A 7,246-nucleotide genomic window follows, 5' to 3' on the forward strand; every position below is an offset into this window, starting at 1 on the left:
CCGTGCAGTGGCCTCTTACATTTGCCACTTCTCTGTTTTACTTCTCCATGCTCTGCCTTGCATGTGATTGCTTTTATAAGATCATAGTAAGGAAGTAAAATCGAGACCAATGAAGAAAAGTTCTGTGCTGCCTGTGGAGGACCCCTTTTTGAGTGTTCATTGTTCATGCTGGAAAAGACAAATGGTCTGTGTTAGAGGCTGTGGTGGAGCAGATGGTGGGCTTGATTTTGCAACTTCTGATCAATTAAGACTGTCAGGAGCATATCCCACATGAACGAAAAGTTAAGTCCTGTTGCCTTATGTTTATCTTTGTATATCCTTAAGTTTTGTGTCCCCATGATGAAGTGATATAAAATACTATATCTTCCTCAATTAAAATTTAGAACTCAGTCATTCGTATGTTTTTTCATGTATTCATTCCTTTATTAATAAAACATATTTACTGAACACCTGCTACTTACCTGGCACTATTGTAGGCCCTAGAATAAATTCCTGACGTCGTGGGAGCATCATAAACTGTATGACATAATATGGTTATATGTTTCCTTTGTCATTAAGAAAACTGCCCTATTTTATTGGCAGTCTTACTCAGGGTAGTCAGAGGTAGATTGCAAATGTTCATATCCCTTTTCAAGAAACTGTCAAAATGCTGCCACCAGCTTCTTTTAAAACAGAGCTACAAGTAAAATAATTTTTTCTTCCTATGATCACTGAATTATCAAACTTTGGTTGAAAACTCCTTAAATAAATATTCTTCTGTTGTGGGAATAAGTAATAATCAATATTCCTCTCTTTGCTTATGTCACCATTTCCTCCGATTTGTATTGTTTGAAAGTATTTCTTAAAATTAGAGTTCTTAAAACAGAGTGGAAATACATTTTAAAATTCCTTTTAAGTTTTGGAGAACTATAAATGTATAAAAATAGTAAAATAAATCCCTATGGTCCTCTGACCAAATTTCAACATGGATCAGTCATGGCCAAATTTGTTTCTCTTACACTTCCATTCACTTCTCCTCATATTTCGAAGCAAATCCCACACACAATATCATTTTGTCTGTAAATATTTCAGCTGCCATCCTATAGTAATCCAGGGTTTTCCAAAAGTCTCCTCATTAAAATAAACTCATGGTTGAAAAGCTTGTTAGGGATAAAAAAAGACATTGATTTCACCTTTTCACTGATTTCTGTGTTAGGAAGAACCTTGGATGAAGACCAAAGTAACATATTTCTTATTTTAAATCAAACTATCATAGCGTTCTATTGACCTTACTTTATTTTATCTTACTTTATTATTTTTAAAATTTTATATATCCTGAATCTTTCATCCCTGTGAGATTTCCTTTGCCTCACTCTTGGGCTGCAGGCCAGAGGCCTGCAAGCCCTAGGCCTGCAAACCCTGCACTTGCCCAGCTTTAAGACCAAAGAAAGAGCCTGGGGTCAGCAAGGTAGACATCAGTGGTTTAATGGCTGGGGGCGGGGCTTACACATCTAAGCAAGGTCCTGGAGCAACACCCCATTATGTGCAGCTCACAGCAGGCAGGACTCCTGGGGTAGGGGGAAGGTTACCAGTTATAGGTGGAATTGACACCAGGTTGGCTCATTAGTTACCAGGGAAACTAGTAGAGGGGCACACCCCTCACTGCCCCTTTGTTAAGCTATCCTGGTAAAGGTGTTCTGATCTAAAGCTACAGCAATCACTAGCTGGGGCAGGGGCAGGTATGTAGGACAAAGTCAATCATGTGAGTAGGGTGTAGGCGAAGCAGGCACTGGTCCAGCAGGGGATGTACAGAGAGCAAGAGGACAGCCATCTGGGGGATCTGATCATGCAGATGGGATAATAATTAGGTGGTGGTTTCAGTTGGCTTTGCTTTTACACTTTATATCGGTTTTCTTTGCTGTGTGAGATAGTACGCAAAGTGAGGAAGTTAACTGTGGGTTCAAAGGGAATCCTGCACTTGGTAACTCATATGCTTGTACCGTTCAATACCCAGGTTGTCTCATCAAGGTGAACGACACAGTACTGATTGATTTAGGGACTGGCAACATACCCAACTTTATCAAATTGGACACAGGTAAGTATTTGTTTCCTTTCTTCCCTCCCAACCTTCTCTCTCTTTCTTCCTTTTTCCTGTTGCTCCTTCTATTTTACTTGTACCCTACCTTGATTAGATAGAACTGCAATGTGGAAGTCAGAGAGATAAGTGACGGTTGCTTCTGGCAGAGATGTTCTCCTTGAGTCCCATTCTCATCCCAGTCCACACATTTGGGACGAGAAGTTGCCAGACGGTCTCTTGAACTTGACGCTAAACAGTTGTGTGACTTCCCTTTGGGCTGCATCCATCAGCCCAGTCTCTGCAGGTTAGCTATATAAACTACAGTTGGCCACGAGAGGGAAACTTTGTTTCGAGTGTGATGACTTTAGGTGAGTTCCTTGAGGTAAAGGGCTAAAGGTGTCCGAATAACCTTAACCTGGTGTTGATGAAATGTTTCTCTGCAGAGTTGTTTCCCCTCTCCACTCCTCAGATTCCTCTGACAGAGGTTCACATCCAGTGTTAACTGGTATCTGATGTGCTAATGAAGTACAATATTTTCCCCAACTGGTTTTAACAAAATACCACAAAATATAGAAAGACTGAAAAAATAGGACAAGGACAAATAACCGATGGCAGCTTATTTTCTGCCTACCTGCAAATGATTGTTCACATCTTGTTCTATTGCTTTTACATTCTTTCTTTCTTTTCCTGTGCCTGTGTTCCCTTCCCCACGTGGATCCAAGGACCAGCCAATGTTCTCACACACAGTTTTCTGTAGTGTCTCTTTGGGACTCTTTTAACCTGAGTTTTCCTCCCTGTTTTGAATTTTATAGAGTGCAGGCTTCCTGTCTAATTCAGTACTCCACAGTCTGGGGTTGTTCAAGTATTATTTCACCACAAGGACTTTGCACCTGTGCTACCTGCACTCCTGATTATTTACTACTCACCTGGAAATTGTAGACCAGAATACTTCATTGGTGTCAAAGTTCTTTTCCTTAAGTGAAAACATTGCGAGTGGATATTAGTGTTGGGGGTCACGCTTACGACACCTAAACCTGTTGCTTGATTTCAACATGACAACAAAAGAGATAACCAGACATGATGTGCCTCCCAGTGGCAGTGCACGATACCTCTCGTGAGGAATTCTTGTCAAAAAGGAGAACAGACTCAAACGTGGATGAAAAGAGAGAGAGCATAAATTGGAAGAGACTAAGAAACCTAGCAATCCGTTGCAGTTGCTTGCCTTTTAGAGAGGAGTACCAGAATATTTCAGGTTCAAATGATCTGTGGCTGGGCGTTTGTTTCAGAATGACCCAGTGCAGGACTGCTTAGGTAAAGATGAATCAAGGCTGGCCGTGGGTTAGAAAATGTTGAAGCTGGGGGTGCGTACATGGGGACTCGTTATTCTTATTTTCTCAACTTTTGCAATCCTTTGAAAATAATTTTTGAAGTTGAATTGTATGTCCTATTTCCAATTAAAGTAAACGTTATTTATTAAATTAAATTTCCAGTTAAAATTTAACTTTACAGATTTTCCCCCCAACTTAACTTTGTTTTACATATATCTGTATCTCTTTCTCTTGTGATGAAACTCCTGGTATTAATTAAGTTACTTAGTTTTATAAACAGTACACATAAAATAACATCAAAATTGCAAAGCCAGTTTTCCTAGGGACAAGAAATCCACTGAGTGGAGACAAAGGTGTTTTTGTAGTTCTTTTTGACCCTGGAATTATATTCCTGGTATTACTAACGTGGTATTGGTAGATTACGAGCAGTGGCAGTGTTAGATTGTCATCCTCAATACCACACCCTGATATCTGATACCACTTGCAAGTTTGTGGGTGGGAGGGTTCCCCAAAGCACACCTGGATTTAATAACACTTTAGAACAGCTTGCAATACCCACTGAAGGCTGTTACGCTCACGGTTACAATTTATTATAGGGAAAGGATACCGATTAAAGTCAGCCAAGGGAAGAGGTGCAGTAGGGCACGGTCTAGGAAAGCTACACACACAAACCTTCCAATTGTCTTCTCCCAGTGAAGTCATGGATATTGCTAAGTATTCCTGGCTGTGACGTGTGACAGCAGACATGAAGTTTGGTCAACCAGACAGACCCACCCAAGCCTTAGTGTCCAGAGTTTTTATTGGGGCTCAGCCATGTGGCTGACCACCCCTGTGGCTGATCCTAGCCTCTGGTCCCTTCAGTGGTAGAGCTAATACCCAATGGCCCCAAGTCCCTACCATATATCACACTGTTAGACTGTCAAGTGTAGCCGGAAGCCCCCAGGTCACCAGAAACACTGTTACCAGGCTGGATGTTCTAAGAGCTAAGAAGTCACCTCTTGGGGCTGAGGAAGACAAAGACTAGAAGTCTCTTTACTACTCAACATTTTCTCTATGCTTGGTTAACAGCGTGTTGTTGGATAGACTTGTTTGCTTCTGTTTGCAGTATGAGGTTGTGTTCCGCTTTTTTTTTCCTGTTCATCCACATCCTTTGAATATGTAAGACCAATTTGATTGGATCAGAAGTGAAGAAAACAGTATGGAAAAGTATAATCAAAAAAGTTTCAGGACTTCTCTGATGGCACAGTGGTTAAAAATCTGCCTGCCGATGCAGGGTACACGGGTTTGATCCCTGGGCTGGGAAGATGCCACATGCCCTGGAGTAACTAAGCCCATGCGCCACAACTACTGAAGCCTGTGTGCTCTAGGGCCAATGTGTCATAACTTCTGAGCTGGTGTGCTGCAACTACTGAAGCCTGCGGGCCTAGAGCCCATGCTCCGCAACAAGAGAAGCCACTGCAACAAGAAGCCCGTGCACCACAACGAAGAGTAGCCCCCGCTCGCCACAACTAGAGAAAGCCTGTGCGCAGCAACGAAGACCCAATTAAATTTATTATTTAATAAATTAAATTTATTTAATTTTAATAATAAAATAAAATTTTAAAATAGGTTTCATCTAAGGAAGTGGGTTCTTGATCCTGATCTGCCATTCTTTCTACCAAACTGTATTTCCAGTAATTTCTTTCACGATAGTAGAAACAAGTTCAAAGCTCATGCTTGACCCACTAGAAGGTTGGCATGGTGGAGACAGTCTTGGTGCTTAATTAAATATAGTGTCCAGGAATGTTGGGTGTGATATTCTTTATATGTCCTTTTATATTTGTCAGTTTTTGCAGTATCTACTTGAAGCTTGGTAGAACACACAAATTTAAAATACAGTATCTCCCTGGTAGTTCACCTCTTATAGCATGCTTTTGTTTAGCATTCATGCAGCATATCAGTTTCTTTCCAGATATTTGATATCTGTAGATCGTAGGTAAACCTGATAAACCTGACCTGTATTTTATTTTTTGATGCTGGCTTTTTGTGTGGCCCATTTAAGGTTTGAGATATATATTTATATGTATGTGTATATATATATATATATATATACACACACACACATATATGTATCACTTTATATGGTGCTTTCTGCTTGTCCTGCCTCTTCTGTGTACAGCTATTTCCCCCACTCCCTTTCCCTTTCATAGCTTTCCTGGATTGATTATTTTGTAATGTTCCAACTTTTTAAAAAATTTTTTATATTCCTCTTTTTGCATTGTGGTAAAATACACATAAAGCATATTTATTTTAACCATTTATAAATATACAGTTCAGTGGCATTAAATACAGTCACAGTGTTGTGTAACCATCACCACTGTCTATAACCAAAACTTTTTTCTTTTTTACATCTTTATTGGAGTGTAATTGCTTTACAGTGGTGTGTTAGTTTCTGCTTTATAACAAAGTGAATTAGTTATACATATACATATGTTCCCATATCTCTTCCCTCTTGCGTCTCCCTCCCTCCCACCCTCCCTATCCCACCCCTCCAGGCGGTCACAAAGCACCGAGCTGATCTCCCTGTGCTATGTGGCTGCTTCCCACTAGCTATCTACCTTACGTTTGGTAGTGTGTATATGTCCATGCCTCTCTCTCACTTTGTCACAGCTTGCCTTTCCCCCTCCCCGTGTCCTCAAGTCCATTCTCTACGTCTGCGTCTTTATTCCTGTCCTGACCCTAGGTTCTTCAGAACCTTTTTTTTTTTTAAGATTCCATGTATATGTGTTAGCATACGGTATTTGTTTCTTTTTCTGACTTACTTCACTCTGTATGACAGACTCTGGGTCCATCCACCTCACTACAAATAACTCAATTTCGTTTCTTTTTATGGCTGAGTAATATTCCATTGTATATATGTGCCACATCTTCTTTATGCATTCATCTGATGATGGACACTTAGCTTGTTTCCATGTCCTGGCTATTGTAAATAGAGCTGCAATGAACATTTTGGTACATGACTCTTTTTGAATTATGGTTTTCTCAGGGTATATGCCCAGTAGTGGGATTGCTGGGTCATACGGTAGTTATGTTTCCTCAATGATTTTAAATGTTAGCCATTTCTGATACTGCTATTTAAAAGGTAACTGTAGAAATTGTAGCATGCATATTGAAACCACCAAAGTTCAAAATTGTTTCTCCTCTTCTGGGAAAATAGGTCTTGAGAATACCACACCCCTCTCCTCTTTAACTTCTTGGAGCTTGAATGGTTTCTGGCCATGTTCTGGAAGATTAGGTTTTCCTTCCTCTCTCCTCTCTTTTCTGGGACTTGGATTTAGCCTGTGTTAGGTCTTTCCACATTAGTCAGGTTCATCCATACTTCTGTTTTTCACCTTTTTGTCTTTCCGTGGTGAGTTTAGAGCAACTTTTTCTCATCATCCACCATTTTTCTAATTTGCTCTTCAACTGAATGTAAATACATTCTTTAAACCCATTCTATTTGGTTTTTAAGTTCAGCTACTGCATTTTTCATTCCTAAAAGTTCTTCTTGATTGTTTTTCAAATCTGCTTGGTTGCTTTGCCAAGATTGTCTTTTATCCTTGTAGATACTTTCAGTGAAGTTCCAAATTCTGAAGTCTGTTTGAGCCTGACTTCTGCGGGTGCTGGTTCTTTATCATGCTGTCTTAGTTCCATCTGTGCTGGACAGTGTATGCAAAATATAATTAGTAAGAATATTAAGAGGCCTAGGACAATGGCTTCCTTCTTAGATAATGTGCATTCTGATCTCTCTGGTCTCTGGGGTGTCTGTCAGCCTGAAATCCCCTTGATCAAGCCTTGAGATTCCCTGTGCTGACCAGGCAGTGTGAAATTCATTTGTTTTTAA

This window comes from Tursiops truncatus (genome assembly GCF_011762595.2).
Source record: "Tursiops truncatus isolate mTurTru1 chromosome Y unlocalized genomic scaffold, mTurTru1.mat.Y SUPER_Y_unloc_1, whole genome shotgun sequence".
In the NCBI taxonomy this organism is placed as follows: Eukaryota; Metazoa; Chordata; class Mammalia; order Artiodactyla; family Delphinidae; genus Tursiops; species Tursiops truncatus.